Source organism: Chiloscyllium plagiosum, unplaced genomic scaffold (genome assembly GCF_037043375.1).
Source record: "Chiloscyllium plagiosum isolate Xiang-an unplaced genomic scaffold, Cpla_swu_hap1 HiC_scaffold_8, whole genome shotgun sequence".
In the NCBI taxonomy this organism is placed as follows: Eukaryota; Metazoa; Chordata; class Chondrichthyes; order Orectolobiformes; family Hemiscylliidae; genus Chiloscyllium; species Chiloscyllium plagiosum.
Window position 1 is genome coordinate 72,425,647 of NW_028270146.1, and position 27,016 is coordinate 72,452,662.

The following is a 27,016-nucleotide window of genomic DNA, read 5'->3' on the forward strand; positions in this document are numbered from 1 at the left end:
TCCAATAAAAGAGCATGATTGCTAACAGAGCCTAGAATGAGAGAGCAAGTATGATTTTGATGAAATCATGAACCTCTGAAAATTAAATCAGAAGGAAAAGACTTGGTATGAACTACTAAACTCTAACAATTTCAAAGCCTCAAGCTACTTATTCCATTTTCTGTTGTGCAGCTTTTTTTTGAAAAGCACCTCTCCTGCCTTGACTGCATCCAGTCAGAGAAAGAACATAAACATCGTCTGTCTCTCCGTCTCTCCCTCTCTCTCTCTCTCTCTCTCTCTCTCTCTCTCTCTCTCTGTCTCTCTCTCTCTCGCTGTCTCTCTCTCTCTCTATCTGTCTGTCTGTCTCTCTCTCTCTGTCTCTCTCTCTCTGTCTCTCTCTCTCTGTCTCTCTCTCTGTCTCTCTCTCTCTGTCTGTCTCTCTCTCTCTGTCTCTCTCTCTGTCTCTCTCTCTGTCTCTCTCTCTGTCTCTCTCTCTGTCTCTGTCTCTCTCTGTCTGTCTCTCTCCCCACTACCCACCCCACCCCCGTCTCCCGCTTTCTGAATCCAACATTGTTGAATGAACTGTAGTCTGTGTCTGTTGATTGTGAAATGCCAATGTTCTTGCATATTCTGGTTGGCTCATTGGCTCCACAGACTTATCCAGAAAGTCGTTGCATACCAGATGGACATAGCTCATTGTGTGTCCCTGAGAATGCACAATATTTAAAATTGCGAGTTATAAAAGGAGAAAACGCTGGAGCTGATTAGCATTACACTACATGATGCAGCGAAATGAGGATGCAGATTTGCCTGAATGCAAATACCTCAAAAATTGTCTCCTTTTTTTTTGGTTGCAGTTCTCAGTTAACTTCTCACATGGATTTTCAGAAAATATTCAGTCTGAAAAGTAAGACTTGTGTTGGCAATTCAGACTGAATGATGTTCCTTCTAGCTGGAGGGCAAAATGAGTCGACCATCGATGTAGAATTAGAAATTTGAACCAAAGTACGATGAGAACACAAGACTTGTTGATTAGATACCCTTCAGTGTGGAAACAGGCCCTTCGGCCCAACTGGTCCACACCAACCCTCCGAATAGTAGCCCACCCAGACCCATTTCCCTCTGACTAATGCACCTAACACTATGGGCGATTGTAGCATGGCCAGTTCACCTAACCTGCACATCTTTTGGACTGCGGGAGGACCCTGGAGCACCCGGAGGAAACCCACGCTTACACTGGGAGAATGTGCAAACTCCACACAGCCAATTGCCCAAGGCTGGAATTGAACCTGGGACCCTGGTGGTGTGAGGCAGCAGTACTAACCACTGAGCCAATCAGGTGAGAATGTCACAGAAGCTTCAATATCAAAATTGACTGGCTGTAGGCAAATGGAGAATGAAGACCTAAAATCGTCAATGTTCCTTACTCTGTGATTCAAATAGTTTTATGATGAAAAGACCATAATAATGATTTTATGAAATGCAAATAGTGCAACTCTTCAGAGCTGGGGTGGATCTTTAAACTAAAAACAAATCAATTGTGCAGGAGAGCACTGACAGAAGTTGCTGCAAGGTTATGCACTTTGCTGGAGAATGAATGATTTGAACAGTAACTGATCTCTCTCGAACTTAAAGTTTACTTCACAGCCATCTTCAGGGAGCCGGGGTCATGGATTTCTTGCTTGTACTGTCGACTTTGTAAGGCTGCAAGGTGGACAGACATCTCCGTTCTGCAGTTATTTTGACTGCCTCTCACAAGAAATACTGAAGACTCAATGTATCAAATGACTAATATTGACTAATGAGCTACATCCTGAAGAAGGGCTTATGCCCGAAACGTCGATTCTCCTATTCCCTGGATGCTGCCTGACCTGCTGCGCTTTTCCAGCAACACATTTCCAGCTCTAATGAGCTACATCCACCTGGCATGCAACCAAATTCTGGATAAGCCTGTGGAGCCAATGAGTCAACTAAAATTGACTAATATTGTATGGCGTTTTCAACAGAACCGGCACATTTGGCCTGTTGATTTCTGCCACGTTTATACTTCACACGAACCTCCTGCTATCCTATTTACTTCATCTCGTCCTCTCTGCTCAACATTTGTTCATCTCTCTCCCATATTAGTGTCAATCATGGTTCATTGGGAGCACAACAATCTCTGAGTCATGAGGTGCTGGGTTTGACTCCCACTATTGGTCTTGGCAGCATTAAAGAGAGCTGAAAATGTGTTGCTGGAAAAGCGCAGCAGGTCAGGCAGCATCCAAGGAACAGGAGAATCGACGTTTCGGGCAATAAGCCCTTCTTCAGGCTTATGCCCGAAACGTCGATTCTCCTGCTCCTTGGATGCTGCCTGACCTGCTTCGCTTTTCCAGCAATACATTTTCAGCTCTGATCTCCAGCATCTGCAGTCCTCACTTTCTCCTCGAGCATTAAAGAGAGGGCTGACATAATGCTGAGCTGCACTATTGGAGGTGCAGTCTTTCAGGTGGAATGCTAAATGGAACCCTCATCTGTCTCTTTTGAGGAGAAGTAGAGCTGCTAGCTCACTGTTCTGGCCAATATTTTTTCACTCACCTATCGCAAAAACAACCTATCATCTCACTATCACATTGTTGGCCACTTTTACAATGTAAAACACGTTGGCTGAGTGGGAATGTACATCTGTGATACCAACACAAACAAAGCACGAACAGAATTGATATATTCCCCTCAGATGCATCCCTGCAATTTGCCTTAAATATTCAATGCAGCAGTGTATGGCACTAAATACTGAGTCAACAAATTTCTCTGAAATTCCTTATTAATGCCAATTTTGTATTCCAAATTCTGAATGATTAAAACGTGAAAAGCTCCTTTCGAACTCTCTCTTCAAGCCACACAAAAAACTGAAAAGATATTTGAGCAATAATGTCACCTGTAAAATCCAACAATTAACAAAAGGAGAAAACTTTCGCGCTGCAAATAAAAAGACCTACCCACATTTGCTAAGTCTCTAAACGTGCTGCACGAGAACACTGTTTAATGGAGCAATCGTATTTGATGGGTTGCGTAGTTTGTATGTGGGCAGGAGAAGTAAAGGTTAATGAGAGTGAACTTTCTCAAGTTGTATGGCATACCATTGAACTCTCGATATTTGAATGGAGAGAGTGGGCCACCACTGGCTCTCATTAACACAAACTACCGGTAGAATGGGTGATAAATGAAACTGGTACAGACTGATGGATTTCAGCAGTGACTTACTGGAAAAGGATTTGCACAACTGCAGCAGAGCAAAATCCAGCAGAATGTATATTAATTAGAATTCATAGTATCTGATGGATTTTAAAATTCAGAGTCAAACACCATTGTCGAGGTAACTGATGTTTTTTTCACAATTAGCTCTAACCTGTTCCTCTGATGTGTACTGGGTTGACTTGAGGATTTGCAAATTTGGTCACGATTTGAGCTCTGATTATAACTCTCAATCTTGTGGGAATTTTGACCCCTCTCTGTTTTAGGCTGTCAAATATAAACAGACACAAAATCCAGCTATGAATTGAACCTTTGGTATGAGTCTGTCCTTGGTGTTAAGTTTAACCATGTGTGGTTTGGAACTTAGTTGAGCATTGTTATTTATATTAAATCATAAAAGGGTTACTACATACAGGAGGCCACTCAGCCCAGTGTATCTGGGCGGCATGGTGGCTCAGTGGTTAGCACTGTTGCCCCTCAGCACCAGGGTCCCAGGTTCGATTCCAGCCTCAGGCAACTGTCTGTGTTAAGTTTGCACATTCTCCCCGTGTCTGCGTGGGTTTCCTCCGTGTGCTCCAGTTTCTTCCCACAGTCCAAAGATGTGCAGTTCAGGTGAATTGGCCATGCTAAATTGCCCGTAATGTGAGGTGCATTAGTCAGAGGGAAATGGGTCTGGGTGGGTTACTCTTCGGAGGGTCGGTGTGGAGTTGTTGGGCCAAAGGGCCTGTTTCCACACTGTAGGGAATCTAATCTATTCTGTACTGGATGCCCAAGGGAGCAAATCCCTTTCTTTAGTGCATATTTGACCTTTACAAAGTTTTTGACATATTTTAGCATGGACAAGCTGACATTGCACTATTCACTCAACATGCCACTGGATGTATGATGTGTGTCCTTGGTGGCATTTTGGCTTTGTTGCATCATTCTTTGCTCATGTCAATAAATAAATAAGTGCTGTGTGATTAACACTTTAACACACCATCCTGTTCCCTTGCTCATCACTCCTAACCACCCCCCCCCCACCCTATCTTCTTCATACAAACCAGCATTTTCCTATCTACCATCACTTCAGAGGAAAGGTCATTGGAGCTGAAATGTTAACTCTGGTTTCTCTTCACAGGTGCTGCCAGGCCTGCTGAGCTTTTCGTGAAATTTCTGTTTTGGTCTCTAATTTCCAGCACCCAAAGTTCTTTCAGTTTTTACTGTGTGATTTAAGTTCCTTGAGTCTCGCCACCTCCAACTGTTTACTACATGCGCTGAGCAACATCTTTTTCTAAAACATCAAGTAGTAGAAGTTGTTGGTCGGTTCGCCGAGCTAGTTGATTTTCTGGCAAATGTTTTGTCTCCCTCCTGGGTGACATCTTCAGCGCTGTGTAGCCTTTGGATGAAAGGCTGTCATTCTGGTCTGACCCAACTTTATTCGGTTCTGTCCGTTGTGGTGGACGGTTCGACTTTGGGTTTTGTACAGTAGTGGTCTGTAGATGGGATTTATTTCAACATGTTTGTTTGTGGGACCACTGGATAAATACCAGGCCTCCAGGAATTCCTGAGCTTGTCTTTGTTCAACCTGTTCCAGTGTCATAACGTTGTCCCAGCTGAATTGGTGTCCTTTTATTGTCAGTGTGTATTGATACGAGGGAGGTCTGGTCGTGTTGTTTTGGTGCAAGCTGATGCTTGTGTATTCTGGTAGTGAGTTTCAGACCACTTTGTCAGATATAATGTTCCTGCAGTTGCTGCATGGTGTTTTATATATCACATTCGTCCGGCGTGTTGTGTGTGTGCGGGGTCTTTTATCCTGGATAGTAGCTGGTGAAGTGTGGCTGTGGGTTATTATTCCCAGAGAATGTGGAAGTCTTGTTATTAGCTCTGAGACGTTTCTAATGTAGGATGAGGCGGTCAGTGTGTTGCTGCATGCCAGGCATTGGCAGATGAAGCTGATAGGGTACCCATTATTGGCAAAGATTTTGTTCATGTGTTCCTCTTTTTTGCAGAGTTTTGGGATGTTATAGTGTGCTGGCTCGTTTAGACAGGGTCTTGACACAGCCCTGTTTGTGGACGTTGGGGTGGTCACTGTTGTAACTGGAAGGTGAATCACCCGCCACAATAGACAGAACTGTAAAAATTCAGAGCAGATCGCAATGATAGTGCTTCATCTGGAAGCTACACAGCACTGAAGAGGGGGCGAAATGGTTGCAAAACTATCAACCAGCTTGACGAACCAACCAATCACTTCCACCAGAACCCGAGCTACAGGATCTTCACTAAAACCTTGAACATAAAGTAGTAATTTAGAGCCAAATTGTTGAAGACTCTGGAATTGGGGAACTTATGTCCCAATAGATTCAATAGTTACCATGTTTGCGACGCCCTCTACTGGCAATTTTACTGCTCACCTGTAAATTGCTTCAGCAACAGCCACCATCCTGAGAAAGTGCCAAGAGTTTTCTTCATGGATCATTTTGGCCTTTCACTGCTTACTTTATTTTATTTGTCATTGTGAAGATATTTTCAGAAAAGAAAAAAAAATTCACGTGGTCCCACAGAACTTGAGTTTTGCAATCATCAAGACAAATGCAAGAAGGTCAAATTTCAAGTTAACTCAACAATGTATATGATTGGAGAAGTCGGTCCCAGTGGCTTGGCAAATATAACTGAGTATGATTGTTTAGGTATAGTTTCCCCTGTTGTATAAATTGCTGTGATTATTTGAAATTTGGTATTCTTGTGTTTGTTTTGATGAGTGAAGGGTGAGAAGCTCTGGCAATATGTCTCCCTTTACAGTAAAATGAATAAAGCTTTTCAATTCTGTAAGGATTGTGCTCTTGCCTAGAATGCTCTCAGTGAAGAGCCAACCCCATACTGCAATGACCAAACAACCCAAACATCTCGATGAAGAGGTGGGTGAAAATGCAGGGTGGTGGTGATCACAGGGTAGAGCTAAAATGGAGGGGACTGTGAAGACAGTTTGGAAGCCTCACATACCTTTGTTCTGTTTTTGCTCGCCATTCCAATCACAGCCAAACCACACAAGATCTCAATCCATCAAAAGAAATCTGAGCACAGTCTGGAGTATCTGCTGTATGGTGAATTAATTGCCCTCAGTTGAGGGAAACATCCAAGATGCAAGAATGTGTTTTTTGAAACTTTTGCATGTGGACACGAGATTATTCTCTGTGCTGGTAGTAGCCTGGTTGGGAGATAAAAAGTAAAATCTGTATTACTTAAAGATTTCAGATATTTGTTTTAAAAACAGAAAATGCTTGACAAACTCAGCAGGTCTGGCAGCATTTGTTGGGAGAGAAGCAGAGTTAATGCTTCATGTCTGGTATGATGTCTACAGAATTGAAAGGTGTTAGGAAATTGTATTTTTTATGCTGTAGACAGAGGGGGAGGAGGAGCAAGTGGAACAGATTGTAGGGGTGTTCTGAGCCAAAGACAAAGGAGTTGTTAATGGCGGTGAAGGAAAGATAGTGACCTAAAAAGTGTGTGTGTGTGAGAGACATGCAAGAAAAATGGAACATACAAATTCAATGTTGAGTTCGGGAGGTTCTGTATTTGTTTGATGTTCGTAGCATTTGTCTGTTAGTTTCTAGATTGTCTCTCAGCCTGGTCAATTGTGCATTCTTGCAGTTTGAACTCAAGCTGATCCAGTAATGACAGGAGATAGATTCCTATATGATGAAGGCATTTCTTGATGTGATCCCTGAGTTTCATTAGCTCTTACTGAAACATTTGGCAGATGAAGATGAAATCTGGTTTGCAAAGCATGAAGTTGTCATTGGCATCTCAAAACGCCAAGAAAAATAACTGATGTGTGCACTCTGCAAAGTAACGAACGATGTCATGGACAAAAAAAGTCTCTGTTTAGCAGAAATCCTCAAGAATTGATCCTCCCTTCTTTATTGTTTTGTGGATAAGTGCTTCATTTGACCTGTCATGAAACCGTGCAGCATTGCACATTGTATATTTAATTGGTGTCCATGCTGAAACATTTGGTACAAGTTGGAGGGTGTCCAAGTGACAATTAGCCTCAGTGTGAGTAGGGATGATAAATTTCAGCTCTGGTTCCTCCCTCTGATCACTCATGGACTTCTGCTGTGGATAGTGGGAAAGTTTAGGCTCTGCTGTATTGTCATTTGGAGAAAGATGTCCGACTGATTCTTGCTCTCCACATTGTCAAGGCAACATACTGTGGTAACCTGGCATCACATTACAGTACCAAGCAACTCCCTCAATGAATACTGGGAAGGACATTAGTGCATAAAACCTGTGTACGTTTAATAATATGTGGTTAATCGACCAGCTGTCTGGTCATAATTCCCATTCCGGGTCTGACTTCTGAGACAGCAACACCATCAGCTATCAAGCAGACATCTGCTTGTCAGAGTCTGGATCTTGGGATGAAATAATTACAGATTTTAGTTTTTCCTTTTCATTGTGGAGAAGATTTTGAACTGTTCCCAAATCAGTCAGTCATAACCTTGAGATGATTCCATTAATGGATAATGTTCTGCTTTGGCTGTTCCTGTACTTACCTTGAACTCCAAGTCCAGTTTTGGCCATCGGAATATAAGGGACGTGCAGACAAATGCCAGAATTGCTGCGAAGAGCAGCCAAGGGAGTTGATCTCGTCAGATTGAATTGTGAGGGTAACCTGACAATACCAGCCACTTCAATTCACAGCAGTATCTGACGTTAAATGATAGAGAAGAGTTAAAGTCAGGCCACAATTCAAAATAAGCCCCAATACTGACGCAAAGACTCATTCAAACAGATGGCCAGAGTATTTTGGACTGATTTCAGGAAGAAATTCTTCACACGTGTGATTAACAATTAGAGCACATTTCTGAATAAGACATTGGAGGAACAAGTCTCAGCTTCAGGATCCATTTGAACAGAATAGGTCTTATAAACTTTGCGTTCCAATCAGACAATCAAACGTGAGCTGAGCAGTTTTCTTCAACTATATTGACCCTCAAGGTTTTCTCTATGGTTAATCTCAAAGTGACTCTTGTTATAGGATATTGTTGTTAGCTGAAAACTGTAATTGTTCTTCAGGGCTTAGCTCATGTCTTTGTACAAACCTGCTGTGTGGAAGAAGTAGGGTTTTAGTGTGTTGTCCTGTCTATATTGAGCTTGCAGATCTCAGTCAGATTTGGGGTGGCAATATCGCGATTGGTTCAAGTGAAGAAAGAGCAGCCAGTTCCTGATTGCAATCAAGCAACCTTTCACTGCTAACTGCAGCTGTGGGTCTTGGCTAAGGATCAGCTCAGGCTAAGAATGTGGAAACATTTATCCATTTGCGCAGAAAGAATAAGCAAGAATTGTTTTATTGAAACGATGAGAGAATACAGAACAGCATTGCACAGGAAGAGATCCTTCGGCCCACCTGGAAAAGAATGGGCTGGGATGGTCAGCATGCATTTATGCATGAGAGGTCTTGTCGCATATTTGATTGTGTTGTTTGAAGAAGTGATACAGATTATAGAGGGTCATGTTGCCTGCATGGAGTTTACTCCTGAGGCATTTGACAAAGTTCCTCACGGTAGACTGATCTACAAGTTCAAGTCCCCTGGTGAGTTTGTACTTTGGATACAAAATTGGCTTGGTCATAGAAAACAGTAGTTATGGAGGGGTGTTTCCTGATTGGAGGCCAGTGACCTGTGGATTCCACAAAGATCAGTGCAGCCCTTCTGTTGTTTGTAATGTTCATAAGTAATTTGGATGAAAATGCAGTTGGCCTGATGAGTAAGTTTGCAAATGACATGAACATTGTTGGAGTTGTGGATAATAAGGAATGTTGTCAAAGGATTTGGCAGCATATAGATCAGTTGGAAAGTTGGAGAAATAGTAAATGCATCTTAATCCAGATAAAATGCATTTTGAGAGGTCAAATGCAAGAGGGAAATAGGCAGTAAATGGCAGGATGCTTAGGAGCATTGATATACAGAGGGATCTTGGCTGCAAGTCCATAGTTCCATGAAAGTGACAGTTCTGGTAGCTACACTACAGGAAGGATGTAGAGGCTTTGGAGAGGGTACAAAAGAGTTCTCCCAAACTTTTGCCTGGGTTAGAGTGTATTTGCTGTAAGGACAAACTTGGATTGCTTTTGCTAGAGCATTAGAGGCTGAGGGTGATCTGATAGCGGCGTATAAAATTGAGCTGCATGGATAGGGTGGATAATCAAAGTTGTTTTCCCAGGATGGAACTATCAAATACTATGAGGTGTAGATTTAAGGTGAGGGGGGAAAGTTTAAAGGAGATGTGTGAGGCAATTTCTTTACGCAGGGTAGGAGATGTCTTGAGCTCTTCCTAGGGGAGATGGTAGGAGCAGATACAATAAGAGGCATTTAGAAATGTGCATGAACAGAGAGGGATTAGAGGGATATCAACCATGTACAGACTGAGGGGACTGGTTTAGAATGGCATTATGGTCGATGCATAGTGGGCAAGTCTCTGAGATGCAGAAATACCTGGATGTCTGAGTGTGTAAAATTGCAAAAGATTGATATGAAAGTAGAGTAAATAATTAGGAAAATGAATAGAATGTTATGTTCATTGTGAAGGGAATTGAAAGCAAAAGTTGGCAGGTTGTGCTTTAGTTACACAGATTGCTAGTGAGACTGCATCTAGGATATGGCATTTATCACTTCATTTGAGGAATGATGTTGAAAGCAACTCTGAGAAGGTGTACTAAACTGTGAGCTACAATGGGCAGGCTGTCTTAGGAGGAAATGTTAGTTAGGCTAGGCTAGGCTATTTTCTAAATGCTGGACTGTCAGAAGGAGCTTCATTGAAGGACTTAAGGCACTGAGAGGTCTTAACAGAGTGGATGTAGTAAGGATGTTTTATCTTACGGGAAGCCATGAACTGGGAGTCATTGCTTAAAAATAAAGGGAGGCCCACTGACTACCGACATGAGGTTTTGTTTTGGATGGTTGAGAGTCTTGAACAATCTCTTCCTCAAAAGATAGAGTATTTTTTGAATATCTTTAAGGCAGAGGTTGATAGATTCTTTGTAAGCAAAAAAGGTGGAAGGATATGCAGGAAAGATAGGCTGGATTGAGGAGTCATCTGCTGACCACGATGATCTTAAATTGCAGAGTAGGCTCCAGGGCCCACTTCTACTCCTGATCCATATGTTCCGAGAAGGAATGGAGTCTGACTGTGTGACATGCTGCTAAAATACAGTGTTCTTCATCGCAGGAAGTGATGCAATATCAAGGCGCAAGATGTTTTTCAAATGAACCTAACACATTCCTTACCTCAGCAGCTCTGCAAATATTGTTGAGCAACACAGAAAGTCCAAGGATAATTACTGCCACAAGCTTGGACCTTCCTCAAAAGGTAGGATGACACCTGTGAGAGCTGTGTCTGAGGACCACGCAATCCCCAGGCTTAAATAGCCCAGTGTCAGGGAACTGTTAGCACTTGGAGAAATGCAATTTCTTCTTCTTGGAACAAATGCTCTCTGTTTGATAAATTTCCCTGCTGCCTTTATTATTCATCACGTCCTGATTGTGTTTAGGTAGGATCGACTCCTGTTTTGTTTAGTAAAAGATATAGTTTGCTCGTTTCTTTAATTTTGATCACATGGTTTCTCAGGTGGGAAAAAGGTGACTAAAACCGACTGGTGTTTCTTTCAGTAAAAGACTGGAATTCTCCTTCACACGTTGTTTTGTTAATATTTAACTTTATCTTTTTCCCTGTGGTTGTTGTTCTCCACATATTTTGTGTTTCTATCTTTCTCTTGCTGCTGTTTTTCTCTCTATAATTGACCCCTAAGTTTGCCTGTTTTTTGACTGTTAATTTTGCTGTCTTTCTTTGTTTTCTTCCCCCCCCCCCCCACTATCCTTTTTAAAAAAATGTTGCTGGGCTTGTGTTTATTTCTCTTTGCTAGTCAGATGTTGAAGCTTCTTGCACTATCTTCCAAACCTCTGAAGGTAAGGATATGAACTTTGATTGCCTATTATTTGTAATGCAGCAACATCAACTTTTGTTGGTAGTAGGTGTAGTTGCCTGATTCAAGAATGTTAGCGCATCCACCTTTCAGAGGCATTTCCTCCATTGAGTTTGGCACTCTCCTCCTTTAGATCCTCATCCATGCTACGATCGTTAGTCGCTTTTCATAACTGACTATGTTCTGCTTGTGTCCAGAACCCCCTTTTGTTTCCCTCTCTCCCACACTGTCATTGTGAAGAGGATATGAGGAGACTACAAAGGAATCTAAATAGGTCAAGTGCTGGGCAAAGGTGTGGCAAAAAAAATTTCCATATTGTGATACTGCCCATTTTGACAGGAAGAGTAAACAAGAAGATTATCTAAACGTTGAGGGATTGCAGAGCTCTCTGACACTTGACAACGTCTATTGAGAAATGACGCCAGTGCCTATGTGGATGACAGCTTTTAGTCTAAGTGCTTCAAAACATCTACTCTGTGCTCCAACTGTTTCGGCAGAATTTTCCTTTTTAAGTCCACACAAAGGCTTCTCATAAACGCAGTGAAATTGAACAGCTCACTGCTGACACTCCGATATTCCAGTACTTTCTGGACTCTTAACTGCTCCTCTTTAATTGCTCATTGCCATTCATTGATCCCACCCCTATTAATATGTATTCTGCATAAGAAATTCAAAGTTCACTCCTCCATGCTCAGGCGATCATTGTTTTGTGTAAGTCCTTGCTAAGCTTCTGCAACCACTGAAGTACTTGAGAATCACTTCAAACTAGAGACGTGTTTAGGGTTTTTTTTCAGGACAAATGCAAGAACACCAAATCTCAAATGATCACTCTGCAATAGCCAATGCAATAATAAGCCGATACTTTGTGAGCAGTTATTTAAGAGGCAAGACTCAAAACGTAACTGAGAACTGCACCGTGACACGGGCTGCTCAGTGACGTCCCCTCACGTTGTGGATGTTTTGTGATCAAAGGTTTCTGAACATGTCTTAAGTCCTCCTGATACTCATGTCTCAATCATTCCAGATACTCATGACCTTGGTCATATTCCTGAGAAATGGTTTCCAAGGTCACCAGGCACCATCTGTGCAGCTATCATGATGTAAACCACTGCTGTCAAGCAAGTTCAGGAGAGAATAGTTTGGTATCATTAAAGATGGTGCAGAGGTTGATCTGTTACAACATGCATTTTGTCAATGAATTTGCTGTCCTGCGATTGATGAATAGGGGATGCTGTTTCGATATCACAAACTTTTAAAACTTGTGTTAGTTGTAGCGTGATTACATTGCCGATACTTTAAGTTCTGTTTCTAAAGTGTGATTATTCTACAACGCGGGGTTGCACAAGAATGTAACCATCGCTTTATAGCAGAGCTACCTGTATCTCCCACACAGAGTGCGTTTGCATCTTTCTTTAGGTATTTAACCGACCTGTTCAGATATGGTGTAACATACCTCTGGAGTAGACAGGACTTGAACCTGGGCCTCATAGTCAACAGTTAGGGCCATTACCATGACACCAAATGAGCACTGTTTGTATTTTTAGCATGTTGCTTAACTGGGAAACATTGTGATGATGCATTCACTAATGGCTTTGCTCAACTTTAAACAAGTTGATGTTTAGAACATAGAACAATATAGCACAGAACAGGCCCTTCAGCCCTCCATGTTGTGCTGACCTGTGAACTCATCTAAGCTCATCCCCCTAGACTATCTCATCATCATCTATGTGCTTATCCAAGGATTGTTTAAATCTGCCTAATGTGACTGAGTTGACTACATTAGCAGGTAGGGCATTCCACACCCTTACCACTCTCTGAGTAAAGAACCTGCCTCTGACATCTCTCTTAAATCTATCACCCCTCAATTTGTAGTTATGCCCCCTCATACAAGCTGATGTCATCATCCTAGGAAAAAGACTTTCACTGTCTACCCTATCTATTCCTCTGATCATCTTGTATGTCTCTATCAAATCCCCCCTTAGCCGCCTTCTTTCCAATGAGAACAGACCCAGTCTCTCAGCTTTTCCTCAAAAGACTCTTCCTCATAAGACCTTTCCTCCAGACCAGGCAACATCCTGGAAAATCTCCTCTGCACTTTTTCCAATCCTTCCATGCACTTCCTGTAATGGGGCGACCAGACTGTATACAATATTCCAAGTGTGGCCGCATTAGCATTTTGTATAGTTGCAGCATGACATAACGGCTGTGTAACTCAATCCCTCTACCAATAAAATCGAACAAACTGTATACCTTCTTAACAGCACTATCCACCTGGGTGACAACTTTCAGGGATCTATGTACATGGACTCCAAGATCCCTCTGCACATCCACACTACCAAGAATCTTTTCATTGACCCAGTATTCTGCCTTCTAGTTATTCTTCCCAAAGTGTATCACCTCACATTTAGCTGCATTGAACTCCATTTGCCACCTCTCAGCCAAATTCTGCAGTTTCTCCAAGTCCTCCTGCAACCTGCAACATTCTTCCACACAGTCCACTACACCACTGGCTTTAGTGTCATCTGCAAACTTACTAACCAATCCATCTATGTCTGTGTCTAAGTCATTTAGAAAAAATGACAAACAGCAGTGGTCCCAAAACAGATCCTTGTGGCACATCACTGGTAACCGGACTCCAGGCTGAATATTTTCCATCAACCACCACTCACTGCCTACTTTCAGAAAGCCAGTTTCTAATTCAAACTGCTAAATCACGCTCAATTATAAATCCTATCTCTTATAATCCTTTCCAAAACATTTCCTACAACAGATGTAAGGCTCACTGGTCTATAATTACCTGGATCATTTCTACTGTCCTTCTTGAACAAGGGCACAACATTTTCAATCCTCCAGTCCTCTGGTACTAAACCTGTCGACAATGATGACTCAAATATCAAAGCCAAAGGCTCCACCATCTCCTCCCTAGCTTCTCAGAGAATCCTCAGATAGGTCCCATCCAGCCCAGGGGACTATCTACTTTCACTCCTTTACAGAATTGATAACACCTCTTCCTTGCTAACCTCAGTCCTTTCTAATTTAATATCTTGTATCTCATTCTTCTCCTCTACAATGTTATCCTTTTCTTGAGTGAAAACCGATGAAAAATATTCGTTTAGCACCTCTTTGATCTCCACAGGGTCCACACGCAACTTCCCACTTCTGTCTTTGACTAGCCCTATTCCTACCCTAATCATCCTTTTATTCCTCACATACCTATAGAAAGATTTAGGATTCTCTTTTATTCTACCTTCAAAAGACTGCTCATGTCCTCTCTTTGCTGTTCTTAACTCTCTCTCTTTAAATCCTTCTAGCTAATCTGTAACTCTGCATTGCCTCATCTGAACCATCTCCTCTCATTGTCACATAAGCCTCCTTCTTCCGCTTAACAAGAGATGCAATTTCTGCAGTAAACCACGGTTCCCTTACCTTATCACTTACTCCCTGCCTGACAGGGACATACCTATCAAGGACTCTCATTATCTGTTCTTTAAATCAGCTCCACACTTCGATTGTCCCCATCCCCTGCATTTTGCTACCCCATTCTATGCATCCTAAGTCTTGCCTAATCTCATTATAATCACCCTTGCCCCATCAATAACTCTTGCCCTTTGGCATGTACCTATGCCTTTCCATTGCTAGACCAAACGTAGCTGAATTATGATCACTCTGTCCAAAGTGCTCACCTACCACTAAATCAAACACCTGGCCTGGTTCATTACCAAGCACCAGATCCAGTGTGACCTCCCCTCTTGTCGGCCCTTCGACATACAGGGTCAGAAAATCCTCCTGTTCACAATGGACAAAAACTGATCCATCCAACATCCTAGAGTTACAGCATTTCCAGTCAATGTTGGGGAGGTTAAAATCCCCCACAAAGACCACCCTGTTCCTTTCACTCCTACCCAGAATCATGTTGCCAATCCTCTCCTCCACCTCCCTGGAACTCTATGGAGATATCCTTTTAACTTTTTCCAAGTATATTTGCTTCTTTGTTTCGAAATTAAGGCCACACATAATGGGTGTTAGCCTCTCGGGTGTAAAACAATTGACAGGGAATCCCAATGGTACAGAATTGGATTCAAGCTTCTTACGAGACAGTATAATAGGTTTGACATGAATTTCACCCAAGAACTAAGTAAAATAAATTCCAAACTTATTCTGCCAATGCTAAAGTAGTCACTGTATCCAACTTTTGTGTCTGTGCATTCAGGGTACGTTGTCTGTGTCCACCCATTCTCTGCCTGCTCTTTAGCTGACCCCTGACCCCATTGTTCATGTGACAACTGTACCCTGCATTTATTATTGCTGGTGTGATTAATGCAATTTATATTGTAAACCAACTTTCTATGAAAATGACAAGAGTTAAAGAATAGAGTTCCAGTGAGTTTGTACCATTTGATTATTTGAAAGATTAGTTACATTCAATTCTGCCAACAAGAGAGGCAGGGCTTGTGGCAAGGGTTTGCAGAGATCATTCCATATTCTTTGGTGTCACTGGGTTCAAAGGTGGCAGGTAATGAGACAAGAGGAGTATATTTGGAGATGGCTGTGCTGCTAAAGGCAGCTAAACCATATGGGTTCAATGTAATTGGGGCTCTGGAAAGTCAGAGCAGTTGCAATAGCTCTTTGTAGTGAGGATTTAGAGAACTTATAGGGACTGTGAAGGGCTTGAAGCAAACTGATGCATAATTAATAATTCATTAGAACAGAGAGTGAGAGCTGAAAGCTCACCCACACAGTCCTGGTTGTGTGCAGCTGAGCTGGATGAGGCCTCAGGAAATCAATCTAAGACAGTAGTGGCCTGGTGAAGCTTACTGCTTGTGAAAAGCTGGAGGTGTGCTTGTGAGGCAGTGCTGGAGTGCTGTTTTCATGAATCCACTGGAACATAGTCGCTCCATCTCCTTCCCTGAGTCTAGGGTGTGATCAGTCCATGACCAAACAGCTTTTAAAAGACTTTCAAGGCTAAGTCATTGAAAGTGAACAACCATTTCTTGTGACGTTTTAATGAGATTTCCTGATACACAGTATCACCAATGTCTTGGTGGGGGAATTGTTGAGAAATTCATATGACCTGTTTGATCGCATTTGCTGTACTGCTGTGCATTTGACCATTTGCCTTGTTATGTTTGGAATGTAAGCGTTTCTTGGGTAATATCTGCATGTTTGTTTAGTAAGTTTTCTTTGTAAGAAGCTAATTAATTATTCTGGGTTGGTGAATTAAGTCTGGCGGATTCATTTCTAATATTAAACCAGATATAGACCAAAAACTTGATAATTGGCCATGTTGCTACTGTACTTAAATTAAAGATTTGTTCTGACCAATGGAGGGAAGGGAAAGGAATTAGTGCACCCTTCCAACCTCGCTTTACCACCTTCCCTTCGATTTGCTCTTCCTCTCAGTGTTTGAGTGTAATGGGGCTCTCTGTTTCTCTGGTGTTAATTGCTGACCCTTATCTTTCCCTGATACTTCTGCCAGACGTTTGTTTTGCCGTGTTACTAATGGTGTCTGCCTCTTTATCCCCCTCTTCTATCCAACCTTGTTGGCACCTCAAATGCCTAATCCAAATTTTACTGTGCTTCCAGCAACCATAAAGGTGGCATTTCTGATATGCCAGAGCTCTGTGCTCTTGGCTTCATTAATACACGCATTGATGTGTCTCTACATATGCGAAATGCAGTTTGCAAATCTCTCTCATTTACAGTGAATTAAAAAGACTTCTCAATTGGTGTAATTACATTAAACAAGATTCAATAATTTGAGCACACACTAGGATTGGTTTCCCTGCGTGTCCATACCAATCTACAGATTATTATTCGCCAATAAATATTCAGATTAATTGCTGCTATTCATTGTGGTTGAATGGTTGCACATTTACTGGGCCACTTTTCACACCAGTTGACGTTCAGCTAATTTATTTCCCAATATAATCACAGCATGACACAGCTGAACCAAGAAAGAGAACCCATCATTTGCACTTTGCTCTGACTGTTGCTCCATTAACGGGACAGTGCAGCTGGGGTGGGAGGGGTGGGAGGGAGAAAGGGTAGGTTTCTGATCTGCTCTGAGTTGACCATTGTCATTAAAGCAAGAGTTTATAGTTATACAGCTCTGTGGCTGCAGAAAAAAAACACAAATTGCTTCACAATGGCATGTTCAAATGAAAGAATGCTGCACAATGGCAGGGTAGGGTCACCAGAATTTTAAGAAATGTTGTTGATGCACTGTACAAGCACTGTGGATGGAGCTTGAGATGGTTACAGATTGGAAGCTTGCATGATACTGGTGTGTTACAATAATAATCTACAAATGACTGCACAAATTCGCCCAGTGATATGCAACATGCAGCCACTGATGAATAGCATGTCAATATTTGATCTATTTGTGTGGTATTCTTTTATCCACTATTCTAATAGTTGCAGTGTTCTGTTTCATTTAAATAATTTAGATTGGTAATATCTTTATGCAGCATGTCTCCACTGTCTATTTTAATTGTTAACTTGTTAAACATTCCTGTATGACTATGGCATGTAATAGCTTCTGGGCTCATACCATTCATTCATGGCCCTAGCACTGGCTGTCTCTTCTATCCCCACATCTCTGAATGTGGGGCATGCAATTTTAAATTTTATGAGCCTCGCCATCTGTTTTGACTGTACTGTTGCATAACAAAAAAAAATTGAATTAAATGAAAGCTTTATGGAAAATGTGGCCCAGTAGATTCCCAAGGACACCTGTGTGGCACTCCCTACTGGTGGTGGAATGGCTCAGTTTATAGTTTAGGCTGGCTCATCTGCAAGAGGAAGGAAATAATGTGATCACCTCAAAGTCCCTCTGCCCCATACCCTTTGCCTCCCAGTGTTTTCAATGTGACCCTTAACAGTTCAAGTGAAGTGTTGGTGTTGGAGGTCAGAATTGGAAAAATACACATGCTTCAATGCATAGCAGGAATAGAGCATTCCTCATGATCCTGACCCAGGAGAGAGAAAGAAAAACCGTTTCACTGGAATGGGTGAACCAAGTTGCCATTCAGCATGTTACGCTAGTTAGTAACAATTGATTGCAGTTACCTGGCAGTTTTGGGCCTTTCCCACTTGGAAACAGTTAATAATGGTTGCTGTCAAGATTAGAGTGGTGCTGGAAATGCACAGCAGGTCAGGCAGCATCCAAGGAGCAGGAGAATGGATGTTTCGGGCAGGAGCCCTTCATCAAGAAAGGCTCCTGCCTGATAATGGTTGCTGATTAGTTAGCTATTACCAATTGGAAAGAATTATCGCTTTTCCAGTCAAAGGAATGGTTGTGACCTGTTGTTTTGCTCATTACATTTGAACCTAATGGAACCCACCACTACTGTGTTAAGGCCTTGGCGATTAGCTGGACGATGTGTGCCGTTATGACAAACTAGAAACATGAAAGTGATACTCACTGCATGTAAGTTTCAAACCTTTATTTGGGAAAGGCATGTAAACTGCATGTTGTTTAAGTCATTTCAGTCGACACTTCCTACTGAATGAGCCGAAAAGCATTCAAGAAAAATGTCTTGTTGCAGTCCTCTCTTCGTTGGTGATGTAGTTATTCGTCATCATTCCCTCTTAATGCCCCGAACTGTGCTCTTAGCTGGCAGGTGGTGGTGAATGAAGCACACTCATGGGTGGAGAAAAGGATTAGATTGCTACAGAATTCATCCAGAAAATTAAAGTGCTCTAATTGAATTGCAGCACAGTCCAAAGTAAATCTGTCTTTCAATTGCTCTCCAAGTCCCCCTTTTTATATTCCTCCACAATTTTCTGGAGAGGAAATACAATAAAACAAAAGTGAAGTCCTTAAGTGCCCAGTAACTAATTACTTCAAAAGCTTGAATGAATTGTTGATTGCAGATTGAAATCTATTTCTGTGTCTCTGAGAGCAGCTATGCTGCATCTAACAGGCCTTTTGCTTCAAGCCTCACCTCACCTCACCTCTGCTTTCCATTACCAAAGGCCAGCCAGCATACAGCAGTGCTGGGAGCTCCCGTTTTAAGCTGGAGCCTTCAGGAATGGGTGCCAAGAATATACTTCCCTCTTGAGCTGAAAGTGGGAGGCCTCTATGGTTAGTGTCACCTTTGTGGCACCAAAAAAGGTCAGTGTCCAAGTTCTTAGCTCTGCCTGGCCACTACTATTGCTAGCTTTCATGACTCACTCACTCTCTCCCTCACTCTCTCGCGCTGTCTTTCCCACCAGCCTCTGCTGGCATCCCTGACCTTTTACTCTGGATCAGTTCTGCCTCTTTCCAGGAGGTCTTCATATTGCTGTCTGATCCGCCTGCTGTTTTTTTGCTCTCTCTCCCCCCCCGCGCTCTCTTCCCCCCCCGCGCTCTCTTCCCCCCCCGCGCTCTCTTCCCCCCCCGCGCTCTCTTCCCCCCCCGCGCTCTCTTCCCCCCCCGCGCTCTCTTCCCCCCCCGCGCTCTCTTCTCCCCCCCGCGCTCTCTTCTCCCCCCCGCGCTCTCTTCTCCCCCCCGCGCTCTCTTCTCCCCCCCGCGCTCTCTTCTCCCCCCCGCGCTCTCTTCTCCCCCCCGCGCTCTCTTCTCCCCCCCGCGCTCTCTTCTCCCCCCCGCGCTCTCTTCTCCCCCCCGCGCTCTCTTCTCCCCCCCGCGCTCTCTTCTCCCCCCCGCGCTCTCTTCTCCCCCCCGCGCTCTCTTCTCCCCCCCGCGCTCTCTTCTCCCCCCCGCGCTCTCTTCTCCCCCCCGCGCTCTCTTCTCCCCCCCGCGCTCTCTTCTCCCCCCCGCGCTCTCTTCTCCCCCCCGCGCTCTCTTCTCCCCCCCGCGCTCTCTTCTCCCCCCCGCGCTCTCTTCTCCCCCCCGCGCTCTCTTCTCCCCCCCGCGCTCTCTTCTCCCCCCCGCGCTCTCTTCTCCCCCCCGCGCTCTCTTCTCCCCCCCGCGCTCTCTTCTCCCCCCCGCGCTCTCTTCTCCCCCCCGCGCGCTCTCTTCCCCCCCCCGCGCGCTCTCTCCCCCCCCCGCGCGCTCTCTCCCCCCCCGCGCGCTCTCTCCCCCCCCGCGCGCTCTCTCCCCCCCGCGCGCTCTCTCCCCCCCCGCGCGCTCTCTCCCCCCCCGCGCGCTCTCTCCCCCCCCGCGCTCTCTCTCCCCCCCCCCGCGCGCTCTCTCCCCCCCCGCGCTCTCTCTCCCCCCCGCGCGCTCTCCCCCCCCGCGCGCTCTCTCTCTCTCTCTCTCTCTCTCTCTCTCTCTCTCTCTCTCTCTCTCTCTCTCTCTCTCTCTCTCTCTCTCTCTCTCGCTCCCTTCTCCTGGTTTTCTCCCTGCACTGCTCACCGCCCCTTTCCCTGCACCCCCAATTCTTGGTCTGCTCTTCTAGTATTATCTCTCCTCGAGTCTCATCCTGGATTCCATCCCCAGCATCTCCTTTGACCTGCACGAGTGATGTTGCACAACTGAATGAGTGAGGGAGGACACCCATGTGCTGCATCCAGGGCTCTGTTCTCCAGGAAATTTCCCAAAGCCAGGCTGGGGGCTCATTGATTTGCTTCCAGCTCCTCTTCCTATTCTTTTTCACTGATCTTGTCCTGATTCTCCAAATGCGTGTGAAGTCAAGCAGCACTGTAGCTTGCTGATCTGCAGCTTTCCCAGTATTGATGCCTTGAAGTGGCCTGTGTTGGTATAGAAATGAAAGAATGACAGGGTTTGAAGGGAAGGCTGCAGCCAAACCGGGATTGACGGTGCAGGCATCTTGCATTCAAGTGTGCACCAGTTCCATTTTCTAATCCCAGCCGCATCTCTTGTATTTCGTGTGTATTTGCATACAGTTTGACCTGCAGCGGTGCTGCAAATGTTGTATGGGATGTCTTCTGTGTAATTTTGTTTTATGAGAAAGGACTTCAATGCAAAGTGGGACAATGAGCAGACTTACACATCCAAGTGGTCTTTCACTTTGGAAATGATTGTTTTTACCGACCTGTGAAATACGTACTTGAAATGTTGCAGATGGAACATTAATACCATGTCAGCTAGAAGTCTATTAGTCACCTTGTTTTCGCAAATGTAAATTGGTAATGAAGCAGAAGAACTTGCAGTACTCGATGGTTGCAGCAGATTGTTAGTCAGTCCTCAGTTGACAGATTGACTCTCGTCTGCATATAAGTTGCAACTGAAATCTTGTGATAGCACTGGGGGCAAAAATAATTTTGGGTTGGATTTATCGGTTGTTCCCAGCACATGTTGGTTCAATCCATTTGCTGTTCCTGTGTAGTTTTGAATGATTTGTTTTCCTCCTGGGTTCATCTTTTGTTGGCAAGAGCACATGGTGATCCTTGAGGTGCATTAAGAGCTCCAAGTTTTGAGTTTTTCATCAATGCTGGCAATCTGTTCCACAAACTTCCACTGTTTTCCTTTAAAATAGAAATATCTCCTTTTGTTTCCTATTTACTTTGTTGCCATCAAAGAGTAAATCTGACTGTCTGTGGTGAAGCCGAGCATGCTACCGCTGTCCTTTTCGACACACCACGTCCTTCAGTCCACATGTAGAGCACACTGCAAGACCTTCAAAGTGTGGGGAATTTATTGATGATTTATAGAGAAGAGTTATAAAATTTATCTGCAGGTGAAAAGCACAACTTTGAGGACATTGAATCATATTGGTGAATAAATAACTGTCAAAGCATGTAGTCAGGCTAAAACCACTTGGCACCTGTCCATAGTCAGATGGATTCTAGCTATGGCGACATATGTATTTTACCCTGTTGAAAATCATTTGGGCTCTGAGTGGTAAAGTTGTTCATGTATGTTTTCAATTTTGCAGCAAATGAAGAGAATGTGAAAAGAAACGATTTGAGCCAGCGGTGTGAATCTGAAACTATTTCTTCTTCACCTGATCATCTGACGTTAAGGTAAAATTTTCATCCTCTTTGAGGTGCTTTCATTGCTGCTTCATGGTAAAATATTAGTTAACTTACTGTGTTGACAAGTTTGAAAAACCTCAAATCTAGAATGGCAGGGAGCTTTGAACTTGGGCGTAACCAAAAAAAAATTCATGTCTTTTGTAACTATTTCTCCAAATAACCTTGGAATTATTTCTGAAATATGATTATTGTTTGGACTTGGATGGAAAGAAAACAAATATTTGTAAGGTTAAAGGAATGCTTTGAGTGTGACAGCAGTGGCCAACTGTTTTGGGACAACATAAATGCCTCTTACTTCATGGACAGAAAATTGAGAGAAAAGGCCTCTGCGTGGACAACAGTAATAACGATCTGAAGTGTGGACTCCAACAAAATTTTAAATACTACACGTTTCACCAAGAAATTGCCCCTCAGATTTTGGGATAGATATCAGGCAGAGGTTAATGGGGAGGGGTTATTGGGTTGGTGGAGTGAAAAAGAATAAGCACGTCTTCACTTTTCTTCTTTGAGTTGGATTATTATGGTTGGTGAGGCTATAATTTTCTATTTGGTTCTTTGCCCTGAGTGCCCTCACTCTTGGTGATATTGTCTCAGACACAGTGTGTGGAAGTATGAATTGTTAAGGCTAAACTGTATTTCGTTACACACTACAATATTGAATGTAGGCATTTAGGAATGAGTACTGTTTTAGTGTTATTTTCTCCTGTGAAGTACCCAACTGGACAGTGTTCCTTTCAGAATTAATGCTGTTGTTTATTTTGCAAGTTATTTCAGCAGCTAACGCACAGCAATGTTTACATTGTTTTTCTCAGCAAGAAATGTCTGGAGGAACCCAACTTCTGTCATTGATTTCTGTGGAAAGCTATGATTTACTTAGAGTGACAATTTTCCTCAAGGGGTTGGGATAGAACAGTGAGGGAATAATATTTCAGTAGTTCAGAACATTGGTCAGATGTCATTCAGTTTTGAATACTGAACTGATGCTGGCTTTTGAACAGATGTGACATAGTTGTACCAAGAAAGTGGTGCCAGGTCTGAAGGATTATTTATAAGATTGTTGCATTTCTTTACCTGTAGAAGGATGAAAATATATTCAAAGCACTGATATTTACTGAGGCATGCTCTTGGACTGGAGTAGAAATTGTGACAGTTTCTGTGTACTCAGGAAATTTAAAAGGTAGGCTTATTGGTGGAGTGGGCAGCTGACATATCACAGAATTGGGCCAACAGTCATTAGAAGGAAGGTTGGTGATTGTGGAGGGATTGGCGTCTGAGTGGAGACTTGGCAGGTTGGGAGGGAAAAGGACATGAGGAGTTGGACAAGTTGTAATGACAAGGGATGAGGTGTTGGATTAGTTAAATCCTCCTAGCTCTCAAACAGTGCTGGAAAGGCACTCTCTTCATGGTGCTATCTTTTACCTGTCAGGTTTCTAACTGAGGACAGAAGATGTTCATAAGTAGAAATGTCACAAAATAATCTGCATGTCGCCTCCTTTTTAAAGGACTGATTTAACTCCTGAGCATCTTTTGTTCTGCAGCCATTGAAACTGGGTCGAAGTCAGCAGGTTTGAGCTGAGTTATGTTTATGCTTGAGATTTTTTTAGCACTTCATACACAGTAGATCTTGGGGCTTAAAACCATTTCTACTGAATCACAAAAAAAACCACCATCAGTAAGTCAGGCCCTGGGTCTATTTTGACTCTGGAAAAGAAATAATAACTTCTCCCCTTTAATCCAATTCCTTTTTTGAAAGTTAGCATCATGTTACCTTCACCAGTTTATTCCATATTTTACCAGATAGGAAGAATTTAACTTTGAGTACTTTGAATGATTCGGCAGGCTCAAGAAATTCCTTCCCCTGATGGGTGGGGTGAGGGTGATAATGCAGAACAGGGAAATGGAGTTGAGGTATGTTTTGGCCACTGGTCTGATTGAATGGTGGGACAGCTATATAAGTGCAGAGTAATCTTGGGTCTTTATAATCAATCCATGATAAAGCAGGGATGGTCACTTGTCTGTTGTTTGCCTGTCTTTGTATTGTCACGAAACTCTTCTCTGCACACGTCTGCAGCTTTGCGTTTCCCAGGCCACTCTCACTTAACCCTCACAACAGCAGCAGTGTTCACAATAGTGTTGGGTTCCGTGAGCACCATTTCTTGTTCTGAGCCTTGGCAACCAAAGCTGCATGACATCAAATGTTTTTTTTTTCTCTCTGCTGCAGTTTCTGAAGACTGAACTCATTGAAGATTTGGGCTCTGTTTTTCCCTACTGTCTTTGAAAAGAGCACTCCCTTCTCTGACTCTCCGCCCACTCACACTAGAAGTTATGAAGTCTGAGAGGTGACATTTTGAAGTCACCATTTGATGTGGTATTTAGTCTCTCTGAAGGTTCAATGCTGATCTACAATTCTGCACACCTGCTGACACTTGAAAGGGAACACTGATCTTTTAAATGTCATAACTGAAGTTTCCCACTTCCCACGCACACTACTTTCAAGTTAGCTGGGAAGTCTGCTTCCCAATTCCAGTGAAGGTGCCAATGAACGCATCCTACGAACTGTGGCATAGTCTAGGTTGGGCGGAGTTGGTCAGTTTAATTTTAGCATCTCAGTTGTGTTTTGTTTGAGACGTGTGTGTTAGTCTGTTCCAACATAGTCCCAATTTTGAATTGGCCTCAGAACCTCTTGGATTGGGGAAGAGGTAGCATTTAGCAAAGCTGTCCAGTGACATATTTGAGGGCTCTGAGTGCTGGCTCTGACTTATTTGGCCAGTGAATTGGCTGTTACTGTGGGCTAGATTTTACTTTGAAACCGTTTCCCCACTGGAGTTTGTGACACCCCTGCGTGCACACCTGATCTGTGGATTCCTTAGAGAAACATTCCAACTGGTACTTCAATGCTGAGATCCTTGTTTGAATGAGGATGGGCTGTTATGGTAGTATGCCTGCCTCCCCAATTTCTCATCTCGAGAAGAGAGGGACAGCCAGTTTCTTTTTGCCAAGGTTCCGAACACAAAATAGAGGATCCGTGCTATTGTTGGCCAATACTTTGGAGACTTGAACAACCTGCAGTGAGCACCTCTGCGCACCAGAGAAGTACCATCAGTGGTGCCTTTGCAAGACCCCGAAAAAATCCAGCGTCAGTGAAGGCAGTCCAACAGCAGTGGATTGAGGTCAGATCTATTCACTCAAAACCAACCCTGCTAGGCAGGGCATGTTGTTTGTCCATCTTTCACTGGGCTCCCAAAAGAATTGCTCTGCTCACAAATTGGTTGAGGCTGAAGACTTCCAAGGAAGACCACTTTAGAAGTGTCCCCACAATGTCCCTGACCGAGTCAAACATCATGCCGATTCATGGGGTCACATCATTTGTAAACGACCGAAATGGAGAGGCTCACTTGGGAAGGCACTGAGAGACTTGGTTGAGGTATCGGAAAGCGTATGCTCAAATCTCCCAACAATGCCCATCTTCTCGATGCTTCAAGGGACCACATGTGGCAGAGTTTGCAGATTGCCGTTTGGACTTAGCAGCCTCTCAAGGCTTACTGAGATGCTGGAAGCAAGATCTTCTCAGTCCTGAGACACTCCTGAAGATAGAAGAGCCCAACGCAAGGTGTTCACAGGAGGGCATGTCTTGGAGTGGAGTGCAGCTGTGAGGACACTAAATAAGTAAAAATGCATTGATTATTTAAGTGACCTTAAATTAACACCCGTAAATCTGGAGGTTACAGCAAAATACTCCCACAGGAATGAGCAGTGTGGTATTTGTGAAGAGCGATTAAGTGGGAATTGGAGTGAATTTCATGTGCTTGCTCTTTCTGGCTTGTGTTCACTTGGCCTTTCTCTCAGAATGGTGTTGAAATGAAAGTGCTGTGAATGTTTCTGTTTGACTGAAGCTTTTATCTTCCAGGTCAGTTGGATCCTGCAGATATGTTGCAAAAATATAGGACAGCAATATTCTATCTAACAAAGCTTCCTGCTTCGTATAAAGGTGTAAAAATGTCAGTGATTACTTTTGAGCAATTCATTCATTTTTTTCCTTATGGTAATGAGAAATATTATTTCATAAATTCTTTCTCTTAGTGCTGCTGATTCCCATTTTTCAATTTGGCTTCCTAAGCAACGAGGTTATTTCATGACACAGTTAGCAGAATAACTAATTCTGCTTTACTTTAAGAAAATAATTTAATGGAAAAAGACCAGCTTCTCATGGTTTAGGAAGCTGGCTAAAATGTGACTCTGCTGCTTGATAATATTGTGGGTGTATATTCCAGCAACTCCTTCAGTTAAAAAGACCTCAGGGCAGTTTCTGTTTTAATGGCTGCATTAATTCAGGGTAAAGATGAGATGTCAAAAACAAATATTGCCTTTGCAGTCAATGTATTACTTATATCGTTGCGAACTATGTAGCTAAAGCAGTGTGGGAGCCAAATTACGCTGTTGCCCTTATCTCTGGCAGACGCTTTGAAACAATGAAATGCAATTGTGGGAGTATTGTGAGAGCATTAACTGTATTAACAGTCAATTGTAATAAGAGCCATCTCAAACTCTGTCCTGCAGCAAGTCACACTATATTAGACATGCATACTTTGTAACTTGTGGATATTCAGCATGTTATTTAAGTTTTGAGTTGTAGCAACCACGAAATTTGAAGTGGTGTTCATTCAGTATTTTTGTGGGTGATGGAAACATAACCAAGTCTGAAAAGCCTAGGGCCAAACGTTGAGCCCCGATGCAATTTGACAGAGGTGCCCAGTGCACTCATCACCCTGTGCAGTTCTGCCCGATATTGGGGTGCAGCAGGGCCATGTGCCCTCAGGAAACAGAGTGCTAACTCTGCTTGAAGGCCTATTAAAGTTCATTGTCTGTGGTGAACCAGAATTTTCTACATGGCCTAACCTCCTCTGCTCACTGAGGAAGTGATACACCTCCTCGTAAGCTTTCTTTCAGGCCTTGAATTTGATT

At 43.2% G+C, this 27,016-nt stretch overlaps 1 protein-coding gene across 11 annotated transcripts in view; it reads left to right on the plus strand.

Moving 5' to 3' along the window:
• The window catches only part of LOC122553704 (alpha-(1,6)-fucosyltransferase), a 759,328-nt gene that overhangs the window by 228,234 nt on the left and 504,078 nt on the right, over positions 1 to 27,016 (plus strand). For all 11 annotated transcript variants that reach the window (XM_087989965.1, XM_043697917.2, XM_043697905.2 and 8 more), the window contains one exon: positions 21,955 to 22,042. The gene's annotated coding sequence lies outside the window, so the exon portion shown is untranslated. The remainder of the gene's footprint in view (positions 1 to 21,954; positions 22,043 to 27,016) is intronic.